A 21,038-nucleotide genomic window follows, 5' to 3' on the forward strand; every position below is an offset into this window, starting at 1 on the left:
GAGGGAGAGAGGAGGGGTAGGGAGGGAGGAAGGAAGGAAGGGACAGAGAGGGGCGGGAGAGAGAGGGGAGAAACTAGGGATACTGGTGGTAGAAAATGTACAGTGGTGAAAAGATAGGTGTTGGAATATTTATAACTGAAGTCCAATCATGAACAACTTTGTGACTGTGTATTTCACAGTGATTGCAAAAAAGAAAATATGAAGAAAAAAAAGAATGTGGAGAGTAGGATATGCCTCTTTCTTAACTTTAATGAATAAATCTATAGTAATAATTAAGATGGTATGGTCAGAACTCAGAGTGGAGATGTATCTAGGACAAGGAGAGATGACACTGAAGGACCAATTATTACAAGAACCAAACAATAGCAATGGACACTAGAGAGGGAACCCCTATTTGGGTAGTTTAGTGTGCTTTGAGAAGAACTATTTATCAGTCCTAGAGAAATCAAGACAAAAATTGTTTTTAAAGAAGGAAATTACAACACCTAGGAACACTCAATGGGTTCAAAGAAAAATAATTCCTAGAAACATTACATTTGAGGTAACTATTCTGCAGAATCAACTGGAAAATGAAGAATAGTTTTCCTACTGTTCCAGTAACTTTGTCTGTTACTTCTTCAGCATATAAAGCATGCTTTTAAAAATAACTTCCAGGGGCTGGAGCAATAGCACAGCGGGTTGGGCGTTTGCCTTGCATGCGGCCGACCCGGGTTCGATTCCCAGCATCCCATATGGTCCCCTGAGCACCGCCAGGGGTAATTCCTGAGTGCAGAGCCACGAGTAACCCCTGTGCATTGCCAGGTGTGACCCAAAAAGCGAAAATAAAAAATAAAAAAAATAAAAATAACTTCCAGAGTGCTCCACTATCTATAAGTCCTTATTCTATCTGAAAATAGATTTTTTTCTTTCTGTAAATCATCTCAGTGAGAGCTGCTTCTGCAAGACTTTTCTTGGTACTTGGAGTTGGAAGGTGATGTTAACAGGGAGGCTTTAAGAATGGTGTTTCTGCTGTTGTTTTTGTTGTTGTTGTTGTTGGACCAGTTTTTACATCAGTCTCCCTGACTTGAGACATTTATCATTGACCAGAAGCATGATTTTGGTTTTGTTTTGCTTTTGGGCCACTCTCAGAGATGCTCAGTTCTCCTCCTACCTATGTGCTCAGGGATCACTCTTAGTATTGCTCAGGTAGCCATAATCAGTGTTGGGGTCAGCTTTGTGCTAATGTGCAGGTTTGGACTCTTAATTTTTCTTTAATTATATATTTTTTGTGTTTTGGTCATACCCGGTGGTACTTAGGACTTATTTTTGGCTCTGAGCTTGGGGATCATTACTGGCAGGGTCAGAGGACCATCTGGAGTGCTGACTATCAAACCTTAGTTGGTTATGTGCAAGGCAAGCAACCTACCTGCTGTATTATTGCTCTAGCCCCATGGACTCTTAATTTGTTATAGCTTTTTTAAAATAACCAATATTCACACGGGCTGCTCAATTCTGTGTCAGATTCTCTGTACAGTGAGTGAAACTTTACCACAAACTGGACAGTAGTGGCTCACAGTTTTAGGCAAGATACCCAGATTAATCTCTGAGCCACTCACAGGGACAAACTGTCTCAGCTTCAGCCATCAGGGAAATATTTCAACTTGGAAGGTTGCTGTAAGAATGCAGTCCTCTCCCCTCAAAGTCTGTCATGACCAGTAAAACTCAAATAACCAAAGCATTAGGCTTTCATGTCTCTTATCTAGAAGTCTGAAATGTTTTTATGTAAAATATGATGCCATAAAAATCACATTGGCAAGAACTCAACCACAGCCATGTTCAATGTCGCTTTCCACAGGCTCGGAAGAGCCTCACCCTTGAGGGAACCTGCAAAAAAAAAAAAAACAAAAAAAACCCAGGTATGTGTGACCCATGACTGAGATCTCCAAGCTCGCTCATAATGGGACTGGACCTCCTCCCCACAACTCCCTAGTTTTCCAGTAGCTTGGCAATCACATCCACAAACTGCCTACCCCTACCCCCCTCCATATAATCTCATCAATGTCCAAGATCCAAAGATTCTGAAATAAAGCTCCCAAAAGAGAGCAACAAATGCCTTACCCATGAGTGAATCTGCTCTATAATCATATTCTAAATTTCAGAATTCCTAGAGCAATCTCTCATACTCTACCTCACTGATGTACCAAAAGTAGGACACATTTGTTACATTTGTTTGGGTTTAACATACATGCCTGTAATCTCTTATACAAGGGCTTAAATGGCTCCAAGATGAAACAATAATCTTCACACACTTTGCTCTTATGGTGGTGTGAAGGTGCACAGTGGTGAGATTGGTGTTTGAATATTAAATGCAATTAATTATTGTGAACAACTTTATAAAATAAAATTTTAAAAAATCATTGGCTTGTGTGTCAGGTTTGAGCTCTAGTCTAAACACAGCCAAAGTAAGATGTGTGGATGTACTACTTGTTGACAATTTAGGATTAAGAATAAAAAACTAAAAATTTAAAATGTCATGATTCTCTAAAATGCTACCTTTCATTTTGGGGGCCCTGTGGGAGATGAGATGTGGGTCAGTACATGCTTGAGAGAAGGTGAAAATAATTCATAATTGATCCCGATTCCAGGATTATGCTCCTCCTCCTCCTCCTCTTTTAAAATGACCTCAAAACATATTAGCATTTCAAACAAGGTTGCCTATGACAGGAGATTAACAAACTCTGGTTTGTGTTTTTTCCCAAGTTAGGCTCAGTATGTAAACATAGCTGCTGGTACATATGGTTCTATTTATCCCATTCATTTTTTATGAACCTAGGTAATGTATCAAAGGTCTATATACTAAATTCCTTAGTTCTCTCAGAATTACAGATAGATTTTTTTTCTGTCAGCAAGCTTGAAGGCTAGATCAATCATATGGAAACAGAAAAATCTTCATAAAGTAGCATGCCCAGCCATCTTATCAGGCAGTGCTTATAGTCACACAGTTAAAACAAAAATTGTGCAAGTCAAACATGTATCTATGCATATTAGAGGACAGCAGCCTGGGTGCCAGTGGGCAGGCACAGAGCTGGCACAGGTAATAACGCCAAAGCAGAAATGAACTGAGTTGTTCCAGGGCCCCTGGTACATATTACTTCAAAAATACTTTAAAAAATTTTTTTTTCCCAAGGGATCTTATTTGAGCATCTCTCCTCAAATACATTCATAATCAGAAAAAAAACCCAAAAATCTTCTCAATGGACAATTAAGACAATGATAGTCAATGACTTGACTATGTCCATCTGATGGAAATTAGGTAGAAAAGTACTATACTCGGTTTAGGAAGAGTGTTCTAGTGTGTACTTTGCATGTACCTGAGTCTCTAACCAAGTAATCTAGTAGCTGTTACTCCTGACTCTAAACATAGGGGTTCTTCCTGGTAGTGCTCTGGGAACCATCCACAGTGCCAGGGATTGAACCTAGGCATCCTGCATGCAAAGCATGCACTTCAATCTATTGAGCTATCTTTCCAGTCCCAAGCACAGTTTATATATAGAACAACCAGTGATGGAGCATATGTGGGGAGAAAGGGGCTCTCTTTCATTGCTGGTGGGAATGCTGACTGGTCCAGCCTATTTGGAAAACAATATGGGCATTCCTTAAAAAAAACCAGAAACTGAGCTTCCATATGACCCCGCAATACCTCTTCTGGGAATATATCCAGAGGGTGCAAAAAAGCACAGTAGAAGTGACATCTGCTGTCACTTGAACCTGTATGTTCACTGCAGCACTTTATTATTTGCTACAATAGCCAGAATCTAGAAATAATCCAAGTGGCTGAGAACAGACAACTGGTTAAAGAAACTTTCGTACATCTACAAAATAGAATACTATGCAGCTGTTAGGAAAGATGAAGTCATGAAGTTTGCTTATAAGTGGATGGTCATGGAGTATAAAATATCATAATATGAGAGCAACATCCAAGGACAATAGAGACAGGGACAGGAAGATTGCTTCACAGTGAGAAGCCTGCCTTATGAGCTGGGAAAGAGAACAGCTTGGATAGAGAAGGGATCACTAAGTCAATGATGGTTGGTGGGATCGCTCGGGATGGGAAATGTGTGCTGAAAGTAGATAAAGGACCAAACATGATAGTGTCTCATTATCTATATTGCAAACCATAATTCCCATAAGTCTTACTCTAGAGAGAGAGAGAGTAAGAAGGAAACTATCTGCCACAGAGGCAGGGGAAGGACGCGGTGGTGGGGGGAGGGATACTGAGGACATTGGTTGTGGAAAATGTACACTCATAGAGGGACTGGGTCTTCGATCACTGTATGACTGAAACTCAAACATTAAAGTTCTGTAAGTGTTGCTCACGATTATTCAATTGAAAAAAAAGAAAAAAGAAAAAAATGATTCTGATGATGATCAACAATTGGGAACTTAGTGTACATGAATCTTAGGTCTTGGCCTTATGTACATAAACACAAATGACTGAACAAAATGACTAAAAGAATAATAGTAAACCATCTGGGTCAATTCTGGAGATAATTAGGAAGATTCTGTAGGGATAGTTAGAATTCACTGTAATAAATTTAAAAAGTGTATTTGATTTGCAAATAGTAGTAAACTTTATTTAATTTTGCAAATGAAAGTAAGTTGTTTTAGTTCCAATAACCTTAAAGACAAAAAGGAATGATTAAAAAACAATAGTTAAAGATCACAGACCTAAGACCCAAAGTGGTTTCACTAGAGTAGAAAGAAAAACCTTCTAAGACAAAACTGAAAAGCCTGCCTGTCAGATAAAGGCCTAAGTGACAATAATCAGAACCAAACAATATCACTGAGCCAGGGAGTAGACATAGGAATTGAATATGGCTATTGTTGATTTACATGGTTGTAAGGTGCAAGAATTTCAGATAAAATAAGTTAAATAAATACCTGTGTCCAACAACAGGATTCAAATTTTGGTTTTATTTTACCATTATTAACTCTCAGTGCATACATTACAAAATTCACTCTAACTTCACAAATTACAACACAAGTAACAGATGCACATCTTGATCAGAAATGACATCATTTATATCTGTTAACGATTGGTCACTGGGCAACTAATTCAGATGACACAACAAATAATAAAGTATTTACCAAGCAGTTGAGAATTCACCGGCAAATTTTGGGATTGCTACCCAAAGGGAAAAGCAATTTGGAAAAGCAGGGGAGGGGGAGGAGCCTCTGAGAGAAACAGTGCTGACATGAAGGCTCAGGATCCCACAGGTGGTGGCAATGCAGTAAAGGTCAGACACACTCTCTGCGAAAAACATGGAAGAATCATGGAAGCCAGGGAAAAGTTCAAGTCTGGGATGCGATTCAATGAAGTAAATAGTCACACAATATAGTGAAGATAAAGCCAGGCAAGTGGGAGTTTTGGGTTAGATAAACAGTCCACTGTGGGACCATTTCAAGAAACTGTATTTGCCTTTCCTATGAGTGGGCTGGAGAAGCCCGTATTTACAGATCTTTCTGTAGCACTGTCGTCCAGTTGCTCATTGATTTTTCTCGAGTGGGCACCAGTAATGTCTCCATTGTGAGACTTGTTACTGTTTTTGGCATATCAAATACGCCACAGGTAGCTTTCCAGGCTCTGCAGTGCAGGCGAGATACCCTCGGTAGCTTGCTGGGCTCTCTGAGAGAGATGAAGGAATCGAACCCGGGCCGGCCGCATGCAAGGCAAACACCCTACCCACTGCGCTATTGCTCCAGCCCACAGATCTTTCAGTTAAGACAAAATTTGATGATGATATTAGGGTTGAAGGGAGAAATTAAAATTGTATGAAATGTTGGAAAGAAAACAAAGGGGGCCAGAGCAATAGTACAGCGGGTAGTGCATTTACTTTGCATTCGGCCAACTGGTGTTCAATCCTTGGCATCCCATATGGTCCCCTGAGCACCTCCAGGAGTAATTCTTGAACATCACCAGAAATGGCCCCAAAAGAAAAAAACAAAGAAATAAAGTGTATAGTAGATTTATCTGTTTGCCATCCAGTGGAAAGGGAAAAAAAAGTCAACGGAAAAAAAAATTGACCAAAGATGAACATGCAGCACAGAAACACAATGTGAAAATGCTTAAATGTAAAAAAGGAGTTATAGAAAAAATAGCTAATGGGCACTCCTGACACTGCTGCCATTTGAGAGATTCTAGATAAGCATTGGAGAAACTCGGCAAAGGCAAAGTCATCAACATAAATGAAGAAAGTGGTTGTGACAAAAGGTCTGCAACGTCCCAAAGAATGTGAGACTGGCAAAAAGCTTCACATTAAAGGAACTCTGGAGCTATTTCATGACATGGAAAGCACAAAGGATAAATGTTGGAAGTTGATTCAAACTTGGAAAAGAGTACAACAATTTACAAGGCATAGAAAGGATGTTTATTTAGTTATCTTAAGTTATATCACAAAGAGAAGGCAAGCATTAGTCACACTATTCTGGGTAAGTTTGACAAGAGACAAAATAATCCATTTCATATTGTTTATAGATACTTTAAATGACAGAGTACTAAAATTAGTTTGAGGCTATTTTTCTTCTGTATATCTATAACCAAGAAAAATAAGGTCTTAAATGTTTTGACACACAATTATGCAACATAACTTTCCCAGTGATTAAAGATCACATTATACTGTCTCAGGCTGTACAGTTTTTACAATCTTACTGTCATTTTTACAGTCTCATCCTACTACGTTAAGCCAAAACTATTGATATTTAAAAACTATTAGATGATTTTCTCATCATAATACACACTGAGCAGCTATTTATATAGCACTGATCTGGTTTGCACTTGGCTATTGTGAAGAATAACACAAAAGCAATAGTAAGTAAAAGGTGAAATAGAAAAAATGAAAAAGTTGAGATAGAAATAGAAAATAGGTCATAGAAAAGATGTTTAAGAAAATTGAGAGATTTTTGTCATTGAAAAGAAGTCAAAATAAGCCAGAAGTAACCCCTAAGCATCGCTGGCTGTGACCCAAAAAGCAAAAAAACAAACAAACAAACAAACAAAAAAAAACAAAAACTAATCACTTTAAGTACTTGAACATAAAAAAAAAGAAAAGAAGTCAAAATAGGGGACTGGAACAATGGTACAATGGTGGTAAGGTTGACTGGGGTTTGATCTTTGGCATCCAATATGGTCCTTCAAACATTGCCAGGAGTGATGTCTGAGGGCAGTCAGGAGTAACCCCTGAGCATTACCAGGTATGGCCCCAAAACAAAATGAACCCTCCCAAAAGAAGCTTAAGTGGTAATCGATAGTGACTGATGCTGACTATCTTTATATATCTGCACTAAAGACTGAATAAAAAAAACCAAAAAAACCCAACCAATTTTGGGCTGGAATGATAGCACAGCCGGTAGGGCATTTGTCTTGCATGCAGCTGACCTGGGTTCGATTCCCAACATCCCATATGGTTCCCCGAGCACCACCACGGTTGATTCCTGAGTGCAGAGCCAGGAGTAACCCCTGTGCATCACCGGGTGTGACCCCCGCCCCCCAAAAAACCTAAAAGAACCCCCAATTTTAACTGGATTTGGGTTAGCCAAACAACAAATTCACAAACAGTGAAAAAAGATACTATATACCAGAATATTTTTCAAAGAGAGGTATGTAATTTTCTTTCTGGTAGTCCTAAAATATAGAACCAGCTCTTAACCATCTGGAATGGTTTAAGTTTTGAAGAAGGGCCATGGAAAATGGATTGTAAAACCTTTCTAAGTCTCTTCCAGAGCTAAGATGGTATGATTTTTACCATTGTGAGACTTTATCTTACCCAAAACTGCCAATTATTTCTGAGCACTATACTTAAATTGTTCTTTGCTTTGTACATTCAGCTCTCTCTGTCCCAGATCCTTCCTAGTTAAAGGGCATTCGATTATGGAGCAGAACTCTGATGGGAAAGCATAGCTGCATTACAATCCTACTTTCCATACAGCTCTATGATGGGGACTGCAGTGGCTTTGATGTATGCAGCTCCCACAGCATCCATACAAATGAGCCTAGTGGACCTGGGACAGATCTTCATTGCTGCGTTTGCTGCATCCTTAGACCAGCACTGCTCTAGATCCCCAGCTCGAGTGTAAACAGTCATTTCAAATATCCATTGCCAGATGTGGTACATGGACACCTCCTGAGGCAAGGTATTTGCAGTGAGGACAAATATAAATCTTTTGAATTCTCTTTAGTAGAGACAATTCTTGAACAATAATGCAGACCAGTATTACTATAAGAAGGCCACAATCTCTTTTTCATTAATAATTACCTGGCTGGGTGTTGGAACACTGTACGACTGAAACCTAACCATGAACAGCTTTGTAAGGGTCTATTTCACAGTGATTCAATTAAATATATATAAAGAATAAATAAAATAAAATATTGGCACACAAAGAAAAAAAGAGAAAGAATTGCTTGGGTGGGGATGGAACCATTTAATAATATGGTTATCTTTCTTTGCTTATATATAAATATCATTTTCATAAATACAAAAACAATTTAAAAATACCTAATAAAGTGGGTAGAGCCCTTGATCTGTATACGGCCATCCTAGGTTCAATTCCCAGCAACCCCATAGGGTTTCCTGAGCCCTGCCAGGAATGATCTCTGAGCACAAAGCTAGGAGTAAAGGAGTAATCACTGAGTACCACTAGGTATGCCTCTCTGAAAAAAAATAACTATCAGGGAATTAGAAAGTATAGGAAGTGAGATGCTTGTCTTACATGCAGGAGACCCTGGTTCGATCCCAGAACTGCAAGCATTTTCTCTGCATTGTAAGGGGTTACACATGAGCACAGAACCAGGAATATCCCCTGAGTACTGTAAAGTGTGACCAAAAATTAGCCCAAAGAATTACTAGTCCTACCAGGTGAGAATATACTTCATACTTTTAAGTGGGACAGTTCTGTTCTCTTTATCTGCTCTCCATTTTATGTATTATCTCTGCTCCAATATTGAGACTTGCTCCAATATTCTTCAGATGTTTCAATATGAAATGTCTAATATAGTTCAATGTCCTTACCCTGCATCCTTCTTCTAATAACAAGATTTCTAGAAAGAAAACATGTGATGATAAACAATACTCAAACTTAACAGTCTAGAGCCCCAGTAGGGTGAAGTATGAGAGACAAAGAAGCTCCTTAAACCATAAGTTCCTTGAGCATAAGGGGCTTTCTACTTTTAAAATACACTGGGAATGAAATATTTGCATTCTATAGATTTCGCTTTTGAAAGAGACTACAAATATTCTCCATTAATGAGTCTTTCAGCAGAAGTGAAACTTGTTATTTCAGCAGATTTCTAATAGGATGTTATTCTGTTTTATTTTTGTTTTGTTTAAACCTGGAGCTTTTCTCCCTGTAGCAAAAACATGTAATTCGATTGAAAAGTCCTGTATGTGTTCTATTGAGGGGAAAGTCATAAATTCTTTTTGTGTGAATTTGTAAATAAAAATAATAAAAAATTGATTTCATTTATATTTTATGTAGATTTTAAAGTGAATACCACTGATTCATATTTTGATGCTTATAATTCTATATAATTTCCATATGTATAAATTTTTGTTAAATGGAAAAATGAAATTATTCTAGTTATACTAATTAAATGGCTTTTTAGTAATAATATGGTTATCTTTCTTTGCTTATATATAAATATCATTTTCATAAATACAAAAACAATTTAAAAATACCTAATAAAGACTGTTATCATTTATGTTAACTGTAGCATAATAATGAGTTTAATATAGCATAACATTTGTATAGTACTTGAAAATAAAATTAAAAAATAAAGCACATTTGAAAATTGATTATGTTGTCAAATTGCTTTCCAAAAATTTGTATGACTCTTCTTTTTATATGCTCATACACAGGGTTTATGCCCTTGTACGAACTTTGTTTATTTTTGCCCATTCAACAGGTGATACAAGATCATAGTTGGCTGTTTTAATTTTGATAACTATATGCCTAAAATGGAACTATCAGTAACTTTGTAAATCATGGCATTTTAATCAAATTTTTTAAAGTAATAAATAAATAAAGTGAATATCACCACACTTAGAGTTTAATAAGGAGATGTCTCAGCCTCCTTCCTATCCTACTACCTCAAATTCTAATACAGGCATATCTATCTACTTGATTTGAATACTGCAGTATTCCCAGGTGAATTTTTAGAAAAACTGTTAGCACTTTGCAAACAATTGAAAAATTCTGCTACTCCAAGACCTATATCACCAAACAGTGTAGATCCCCAGATGATTCCTCTGAGCATCAAAATTTGATAATCACACACTTGAACAATATGGTCAACTTTGGCAATACATTAGAATCATGTGGGAAGCTTTTTAATGACACATGCATCAATAGTCCTTTAAAGATCCAAATGATTTTAATGTGGTGATCAGAATGAGAACCAGTGAGCTATATAAAATTTTTTTAAATGTACATAAAGACTGCAGACATATTCTGGTCATGACAGGTAGAAGGAAAAGAAGGAAAAGAGAGGAGGGTTGAGCCTTCTTTTTCAAAGGGCATTTACATTATCAGAATGCTAATGGTACCAGGAGAAAAATTATCACTATGATAACAAAGGCCTAGAGAGTAATACTCAAGTTTTGATGGTTCCCACCCAAAGTGGAAAACTTTAAGTGCTGTGCTTTCGTTTTACAGAATCTTTGCTCTAAGCCTTTGAAACTGACCTTGATTCACCCGTTTTGATACAATCTTTTTCCCAGCCTATAGCCAAAGACACCACTCTTGAGAATTCTCTTGGTATTTAGGATTCCAAGAAAATAGAATAGATCAAATTCAACAGAAATTCCTTGTACATTGGTGTGGCCTTAAGAGAAAATGGCATGGAGATTCCTTAAAATATTAAAAGTAGAACTTCAAACTAAAGAATTATTTCTGCATGGCAAAAGAAACACAAACTGAAAGTAAAAGACACAACTGAATGGGAAGAAATATTTGCACTCAACAATCAGATAAAAGGTTGATATTAAGGACATATAAAGTACATGGATCAACAACAACTAAAATAAAAATTCAAAATCCCTATCAAAATATGGGGAGAGGAAAAAACAGGTATATCTCTGAGGAAGATAGATGTCATTAGGTACCAGAAAAAAATTTCTCATCATTACTTATTATTAGGGAAAACAAAAATCAAGATGACAATGAGACACTATCTCATACTAGTGAGCATGGCACATATCAAAAGCATTAGGCATTGGGGGGGGATGTGGTGAAAAAGGAACTAGCATCTACTGCTGGTGGTAATGCTCAACCTCTGTGGAAAAAATATGGAGAATTCTCAGTAAAGAATTAAGTTGCCATACAACCCAACAACCCCACTTCTAGGTATATACCACCAGGCCACAAAAATGTTCATTCTAACACATTATACTCACACTATTATTCATTGCAGCACTTAGTACAATAGCTAGGATATAGAATAAACTTACATGTCCAACAACAGATGAATAGATTATGAAGATGTGGTACATATGCACCATATAATACAATGAAGCTGCAAGGAATGACAAAATTATACAATTTGCTGCAATCTTTTGGATGAAAATGAAGGATATTATGTTAAGTGAAGTATGCCAGAAGAACAAACAGGATAATCACACTTACCTGTGGAGTAGGGGAGTGATATTGCTATATACCCAAATACAAAGGCAATAGCACTGAAAACATGAGATACAAACTTAAAACATGCCTGTACATATTTTTTTAGTACAGTGGGTGATGCTTGCTTTGCATGTGGCTGACTTGAGTTATATATGGTCCCCTAAACCCATCAGGAGTGATCCCTGAATGCAGAGCCAGGAATAACCCCTGAGCACCCCAAGGTGTGGTTCAAAAGCCAAAAGAAATTTCAATTCATGTGATTCTGTTGTTTCTAAATAACATTAACAAAAGACATTCCTCAAGATTTAAGAGATTAAGATGTCCCATCTACCTTCATTTTGGCTTTTTACATGTATCTCCTACATCTTTTGTCTGACAGGCCACTACCTACATTACCATGAAGAGACCTTATTGGGGTATTTGATTAGTAAGGTAGTATTTTATAAATAGGTTCAATGTAGAAACTCAGGTAGTTTGCCCACCAGCCAGTTCACCAGGGAAAAAGAGAGACACAGCTGCTTACCAATAGCACATGATCTTGAACTATACTTCTTTCTCTACAGTCTGGGGTGAGACTCCTCCAGTCTACTATACTTTAACCTACTCCCTTGGTAATCTTTCATACTAGTGAGCATGGCACGTATCATGCTATTTTTGAGCATTAAATGAAATGAAGGAACAAGTAAGTCACCACTACCCTGCTCATATTTTCTTCTTGTTTCCTAAGGACATGCCCACAGTAATACTTCTGGACATCTGATTCAAAGAGGTGCTAAGCATCTTTAATCAAAGCACTTACTAGATTTGGGAATAATCTTTATATGAGTGGGAAATCTTCATATGAGTAGGAAATAAATCTTAGAGACAGAAAAAAACTATTCTCTGTAAACTTTTTTTGGTTACCTTAAAACTAAAAAAAATCTTTCTTTATGGAGTTTTTGGAAGCATATGGCTTCTGAGGCTTTCAAGACTGCTGTGTACTCAGCTAAATGCTTAAGTTAGGTCCCAGGTTTAAGGCAAAAAATAGAATATTACTTTTAAATTCCTTTCTAAGTTATTTGATCCAGTTTATCAAGGAAGAAAAGAAACAGAAATTCAAATAAGAAGCTTGTGCTGGAATAATCATTATGGATTTATGATGTATTTTTATAAAATATGAATATAATCAAGACACAGAGGCTATTTCTCTATTTGTATACCCTGAATTTCTAAGGGATTTTGAAATTTTCATTATATAATTTTACCATGTTGTCCATAAGGGCTCATCCGTATGAGAACTATTCAAGAAGATTGATCAAGCTGCAGGTGGAAATTGGCTGCATAGGTTCTGCTGAGGGAACCTTCTGTCATGGATAGTTTGACTATGAATTAGAATAAATATTCAAGAGGGCCAAAAAAAGTCACTTTCTGTCACCACATTCAGTCAGTAGAAGACCCAAGAACACAGTGAGTTGTCCAGAAATAATCTGTAACTAGGAACTCTCTGACCACTGTCTATTAAAACATTTTTTTTTTAATTTTATGCTTTTTAATTGAGACACTGTGAGAACAGTTACAGGGCTTTCAGGATCAAGTCTCAGTCATACAATGATCAAACACCCGCCCCTTCACCAGTGCACATGATCCACCACCAAGAACCCCAGAGACCCTCCCTCCTCTCCCCCTCTGCCTGTGTGGCAGATGATTCTCAATTAATTTTCTCATTGCTATTATAACATTCAATTTTTGACTGAAAACTCACTATCATTATTTGGAGTTTTCCCCCCAACAGCCAGACCTGTCAGAATGGCATCATTAGATCATATGTTTTCTATTGTTGATAACAGTGAGCATATGATGTTGCAGGGTCGTGAAATTGGCCACCCAGTTTTGGGATTCTGGTATTAAGTCCAGAGGTATTTCTGCCAACAGCCGCTGCACTCCGATATTAGTTTGTGTGCCTCTGGGATCATGATTGTTCAGGAGCGGGGGAGCTGTTCCTGAGAGGCCGCTGGGGTCTCATTTAGGCAGGAAGCAGGGCTGGTTCTTCCCTTCCCCCCGCCCCCCCCCCCCCTATCGCTCTGACCACTGTCTTGACTAACCTTTGAGATGAAGCATCTCAAAGACCTCTATCAGATACACCTAAGGCATGGGGGCAGAAAAACAGGAGGAAAGTGAAACGTGTACAATGAAGAAGTTTTCCGTTACTTTTTACACTGAGTGAGAGGAGAGCAGTAACTGTGGGCAGGTCAACTTTATTATTCAAGGTTAAAACAGTTCTATCATGTGACCATCTAAATGTTCAGTCCCAGTGCTCTTCACAGGGAGGGTAGTAAGTGAATAAGATGCAAATCTGTGATCTGTAGGAATTAAGTCATAAGCAAATAACTATACAATGCAAGAAAGAACAAGATGAAGATATATTTGTCTTTGCTCAAGTGGGCACCAGTATTGTCTCCATTGTGAGACTTGTTGTTACTGTTTTTGGCATATTGAATATGCCACGGGTAGCTTGCCAGGCTCTGCCGTGCGGCAAGATACTTTTGGTAGCTTGCTGGGCTCTCCAAGAGGGGTGGAGGAATGAACTTGGGTTGGCCGCTGTGCTATCGCTCCAGCCCAAAATAATTTTTTAGCAAGATAAATCAAGTAGTAATAAAATTTGTAGCAAGAAGAATTGATAGAGTCAAATAATATTTAGGACACGAAGTCAACAGGTCTGTGCAACTGACTTTTGTGTGGATCAGTAAAAGGGATGAATCAAAGGTGACTTGGAGAGTGTTGATGTCATTCTCCTAAGAACATGTCCTTAGGAGAGAAACAGATGATGTTGGTTTTGGGCACATTTAAGTACCAGTAAAGCTATGAGACAGGCTATTGAAAATGTGGACCAAAGCCCTGGGGAGAGGAATGAATTGCTGAAGCTATAAATGTCTGCACATTTTGCATACAAATGAGAGCCGACACAGTGAAAATAGATGAGGTCAACAAGGACCAGAGTTTAGAAGAAAGTAGGATCAAGGGCAGAATAGTGGGGAAAGTTCCCAAATTAGGTGAGAAAAATTTGGCAAGATAATAAAACAAAATGAGTAGTCAGAGCAATGATCTGAAAATTAGCAGACTATAACAGAAAATAAAGGAAGAAAGAAGCTCAAGAAAGAGTGGGAGGGCACAGTGGGAAATGAAGCACTGAATCAAAGAAGATACAGTTTTGAGGAAATGCTGGGAAACCTCAAAGAACAGCTTTGCTAGACCTATGGTGGAATCATAATTTGGGTTTCAAGAGCAACAGTTAAAGAGGGAACAATAAGTTGTTTAATTCGTATCTGTGGGTGTCCATCTGTTTTTACTGTTTGCCACTTATTTTTCTTTCCTGAGTGTACCATCTGTCCACTTTCACTGCAAGTTTTCATGTGCAAGTTTCTAAAAGCCTCTTCAATTTAGGGATTCAATGGGTACTAACAAATATTGACAAAACTAATGAATAAATACTCAAAGTAATTCCCTGGATCCTAAAAAGGTTATTGCTTATCTGAATTTTGCTCTTCAAAAAACGCAGACTAAGGACATGTGGGAGGTAGAGGTAATATATTTTCATGGGTTAAAAAGTCAAGTAAATCTGGTTTAAAGCCTTGTCCCACTTGCAAGTGGAGTGGTTTTGACAACTATCAATGATAAAGGGGACGTATAATATTTTTGAAATCACAGAGTTGATATGAGGCCTAAATGAAATAATGTATATGGCACCTAGTATGTATATGAGCTCAATAAATCATATTTTTATTATGGCACATTATTGCCAGGGGTCACTTATTTTCAATATGTATTATTAATATAGTCAATAAAAAACACAAAAGAAACATTTGAAATAATTTATAGCCTCATAGGAGTTTATAATTTTATTTGGAGTCAGGTTGATATAGAAAAGAAAATGAAAGAATAACACCTGACAATTTCTAGGTGGGGTGGTGATATCTAAGAAAAGTTTGAGACATCAAACAGGATTAAGTTCAGTAAATATGAATATGGAATGGGAGAGAAAGAGAACCAGAGAGCAAATACTCAGAGGTGTAAATGCAGAAATGCCTATAGAGGTTTCTGAACACTTATAAAGTGCAACCTTTATTGAATATGGAGGATAAGAGACAGAAGTGATAGGATATAAGACAGTTAATGCAAAGGCTAGAGAGATAATATAGTGGGCAAGGCATTTGTGTTGCATACAGTGATCCGTGTTTGATCCCTGACACTTCATATTGTTGCCCCAAACACTGCAATGAGTGAGCTCTGAACACAGCAAGGTGTGACCCCTCAAAATAAACAAACAAAAATACTGCTTATTCAGGAGCCCTGTCAGCACATTAGTATGATAGTAATTCCTAGGGTTTGGTGGAGGCTGGACTGTTGGAAAATCAATGCAAGATTATAATAGAGGTAAACAGAAAGACCAGGCAGACAGATTGACTTCACAAGAAAGAGTTAGACTGACAAAGTGAAGTCTGATGCTTATTTCAGGGCTAAGAGGACTAAATATGAATTGAATATCAAACCAGGATTGGAAGCTGAAATCTTATTCCAGATTAGACTTGTTCCTAATAAATCGACAGGTCTGGTTGGGGCCTTTAGAGAACAGAAACCATCAAAAGGAGCTGGAGCAGAACTGGGGCAGGCAAACATCAGTTCTACAAGTTGGTATAGTACACCAGGAAACAAATAATCATTTTCACACATGTCCAACAGTCTTCCTGAGTAACACAGACTCTAAATCTTCTTAAAGATTGTAAATAGCACCACTCTTGACACTGCTGGGTTTTACAAAACTGCACGCACTAATTACATTTAGTGAGAAACCATTTTAGAACTTCAGTTCTCATGCCTGTAACAAAAAAAAAGGTAGTAAATGATAGTTTCCCAACAAAATTAAATCAGGATAACCATTCTATTCAGAGATAAAAGAAAAATATAACACATGTAAATATGGCTCTTTCAAATATAGTGACCAGCTTCTCAAACATCTGTGCAGAAAAGATACAATTTTGAGAAGTGCTGGAGAGAAAAATCACAGAACATGCCTATATGTGCTATTCACTGAGTGCTATTAATAGAATATACAAGCGTAAGGTATAAAAATTAACTCTGGTTTGCATATAACCTTTAGGGCTTACACAAAACTGTAATTTAATGGCAGTGAAATATATTTATTTATATATTTTAAAAGCTCATTTTCAAATGAAAAGCCCACATGCATTTTTTAAAAAGTTATTACTTTACAGTTTCATGTCTAACTTTTGAATTTTTTTCAGATAACTTAAGTCAATATTATAATTGCTGGAAGTACCTAAATTATGAAATACTATATGCCCTAAATTAATCAGTAACTTATTTTCTCAGAGTCAATGCTATAAATAATGGTTAGTTTTGGTGAAGCAGTCCTAGAGTTGGTGGTGATGGTGATGGAAGTGGGAAGGCAGGCAGATTTGTGTCTGAGGTGGCTGGTATAATAATACTTGGCACTTGTGCTCCTTCAAAGTTTGCTGTATCAACTTTACACCCAAGGATCAGCACCTGTATGCATACTATTCCATGAACTGGCAGTTACAGCCAATGAGGTAGACCAGTAATTTTCAACCTTTCTTCACCTTCAGATAGGCACTGGTTCATGAGCTAGTGCTTGAAAACCATTGCACCTAACCAAATGATATGATAAACAAAGGCATGAAAAACAGACCCATGCAATTCTGAGAATAATAAGGTCCACTACATACAGAAATGTTTCCATTGGAACATGTGAAAAATGTGTTCTGAGTACCAGCTTTGTTGTCAGAAATAATCTCTCCTATGATCATCTTCTAACTGATGTCTGAATGGGAGTTTCTTCCTCAGCTCTGAAAGAAAGCTCAGATTAAGGCCCAGCTATAATCAATATTTTCTCACCACCTTATGAAAAAAGGTTTCTATAGAGAAAAAAAGGAGTGAAAGGAAGAAGCTGATGAAAGCCAAAACCTGTGGACACATTTAACAGAGACTCAGCCACCCTATTACATGAGCAATATTAACCTTACTGGAGCAAAGTGAGAGCACAAACTGGAGGTAGAAGGGAGACTAGGCAGCAAAGGCTTCATAGTTGTGATAGGGGAAGATACCAAACAGGACCAACACTGAAGAAAAGAGCCTTCCTCTGGAATCCTATCCTAAGTTTAGTATTTTCCCAAATGCAAAGCACTATACTATATGCTCACGTGAAGAACCCAGAGTAGATTTTTTGGGCTCAAGCCCTAGTTCCCTACTTATTAGTCATGGTATACCAAATCAAGTTTTAAACCTCTCTGCATTTTGGCTTAGGATCTCAAACTCTCAAGGGTTTGTGGGGGGATCAAATAAGTTAAGTGGGATGGACTGAACTACGTAACTGTTAAGTAAGCAAGCATACAAGGCACCTGAAAGCTGCGGATTTGATTATTTAAAAAATGTGAGCCAGGGCTGGAGTTATAGCACAGCTGATAGGGCGTTTGCCTTGCATGTGGCCGATCCGGGTTCGATCCCAGCATCCCATATGGTCCACTGAGCACCGCCAGGAGTAATTCCTGTGCATCACCAGGTATGACCCAAAAAGCAAAAAAAAAAAAAAAAAAAATGTGGACCAGAGTAACAGTACAGCGGGTAGGGCAATTACCTTGTACATAGCCAACCCAGGCTCAATCCCTAGCATCCTATTCAATCCCCTGAGGCCCATCAGGAGTAATTCCTGAGTGCAGAGCCAGGAGTAACCCCTGAACAATGCTGGGTGTGACCCCCAAAACAATGACCCCAAAACAACAACAAAAAAGTCAGGAGTTGGAGAGATAGAACAGGAGTTAAGATATTTGTCTAGCATTTGGCCAATCCCAGTGCAATCCTGACACTGCATATGGTGCCAAAAGCACAGCCAGGAATGACTCCTGAACCAAAAGTAATCCCTGAGAACCACTGGGTGTGATCCCATACTGGCCCTCTCCTGGGAAAAAAAGTTAGGCCTTGAAGACTATAGCCTTCGTAAGGGGCAAAAGAAAAAAGGTGGGTATTATTTATTAAATATTAATTAAAAGTATTTTACTCTTTAATTGTGCTGAATTCCCTATTTCTTTTATTTCATAAGAAAAAATTTGTGCCAAGTCACTACCTAGGAACAGGAATTTTAAAATGGTACTATGAGGTTCTCAGCAAAGCCAAGGACATCTTGCCGCGACTAAGAGTATATCTGATGGTAAGAAAGAATATAAAATACGTTTTTTTGACAGCAGTGCCATAAGAACAGCTATTCAAAATAGGTTCCATTAAAGAGTACATCTCATTTCACTAAGTGAAGTCAGGTCATTCTTTTTAATTTCAGAAATGTCTCTGTCTCGCCAAATGACAAATGTTACTTGAACCCTTGGTACATAAATTACAGCAATTCTTTATAGACACAAATCAGGGAAGAGCTCCTAAATTTACATGCTTCCTTTCACAGTTTGCCAAGACAAAGAGTTACTGGGGGCAGGAGAAGGGGGTGGTGAATGGTTGTTACATGAAAAGGGTTATGTCATACTGAAGGATTGTGTCATTAAGAATGGTTTGCCTTTGCTCAGTATTCAAGGATCAGAGAAGTCACTTACCACTTTACTGTATGCTTATTAAGTAAATGAAAGATTGATTTAGATGGACATTACAATTAGAAAATATCATTCAGGAATAAGGAGTGTCTAAATATGGAACAATTCTCTGTTTACTGAGTCCCTAATAGCAAAGACTAACTTTGGTTTCCACCAGTTCATAGCACCCGAAGAAACATTGCTATCTTTTGTTTCAAAACCAGTTATGATAATGAAACCCCAGTTCTTATGCTCTATAGTGCAATTTCATTAAATAGCATTATCTGAAAACTCAGGGCAGTAAGAAAATGTGGTACATCTCATCAGAGATTGGAAAACCACTAAAAATCACTGAAATAACTGAGAACATTTAGACCAATGGAGTAACTTTGCAGAAATGTTAGGTCACCAAAATATTTTATTAAGAAACTATCACAGTCCTTATAATGTAACTACTAGTTTACAGGAGAATAATTATGCCCTAAAATTGGTAATAGATATAGCATGGTGCCTAGAGAGTACACAGGCCCCAGAGTAAAGATTTCAAGGCTTTGAACCTATAAGCATTCTAATCTAGTACCATCATTTATAACCTGGTGACCTTGGAAGACAAGGAATGATACTACTCTCTGCTCTATTTCATAGTAAATAGAATCAAATGAGTTTATGAATATGACAGTATTTTGAAAGATATTAAGACCTTTCTGACTACTTTCTAAGACTGTGTCTGACCATTTATTTAGCATATTAGTCAGTGTGGACCTTAAAGAGCTATACATGCATCTGCACATGTACTGTGTGCTGATTTGGGGCAAGTTGTGGATATAATAGGATGAAATCCGTGGGTAGTTAAACATGGTTTTCCAATCCTGCTACAGTCTACAAATCTCATTGCTTAAGAAAAGCTACACATTTACCTACCAGTTTTTGTATGTAAGAATATTTATGTTAGAAATTCAATCAACATTTTACCTGAGAATAGATTAGACAGCAGAATAATTTTTGTTAATATTATCTATTAAAAATATTTGTTCTAAGAATAGAAAGCCATAAACACATTTATTTAAACCAAGGGACTTGACTTTGCAGCTAAATGTAAATAAACTTCAAAAGGTACTTCTTACAAAAGTAACATACGTGAAATATATTATCATTTTATCTCAAAGGATCAGTTAGGGAGTACACATAAGTCTGTTCCATATCTCAATAAGACTTAAGAATTAAAAAGAGGGAAGAATCAATTCCTTCAATAAAGTGTGATGCACTCTTACATTAAGCCTATATTAACTGATGAGGAACATTTTGATTAATATCAGACATGTGGGCCATTAACCTTTAGCAAGAACATCTGATAGGTGTCTACGCAGATGGAGTCTTGAAAGGAATACCTTTTAGGAGCATGATCATTAAAAAATCCTGCCACTGATTTCTTAAACAAGGCACCTGTTTAATGTCATGTCCGTTTTACACTGGTTCGTGACTGGTTCTCTAAGCTTTCTAGCCTAGTGGAAAGAGACATTCCTGGTATCCGCAGTCTAATATTTTTTTCCTTATATGGTTCAATAAAGTTTTTGCCATATAAACCCCAAGCCTGTACCCCAGTCTTGGTCTTATTGCATACAGTTTATTACAGGGAAATATTTTTCTATGGATTACAACGGATGGTTTAAGAGAGAGAGAGAGATGTCTGATTGCTGATAGGATCTAATGTATTTATATTTGTATTTTTTCTGAATAATTGTATTTCATGGAAGTTTATTAATCTTAGAGTTAATTTGTTAGTATGGTCAGGAATACACT

The 21,038-nt window shown here is 37.4% G+C and overlaps 1 protein-coding gene across 4 annotated transcripts in view; it reads right to left on the minus strand.

Annotated features, from left to right (window-relative positions):
* Positions 1–21,038, minus strand: part of FRMD5 (FERM domain containing 5) — a 356,045-nt gene that overhangs the window by 127,132 nt on the left and 207,875 nt on the right. The window lies entirely within an intron of this gene.

This window comes from Sorex araneus, chromosome 3 (genome assembly GCF_027595985.1).
Source record: "Sorex araneus isolate mSorAra2 chromosome 3, mSorAra2.pri, whole genome shotgun sequence".
In the NCBI taxonomy this organism is placed as follows: domain Eukaryota; kingdom Metazoa; phylum Chordata; class Mammalia; order Eulipotyphla; family Soricidae; genus Sorex; species Sorex araneus.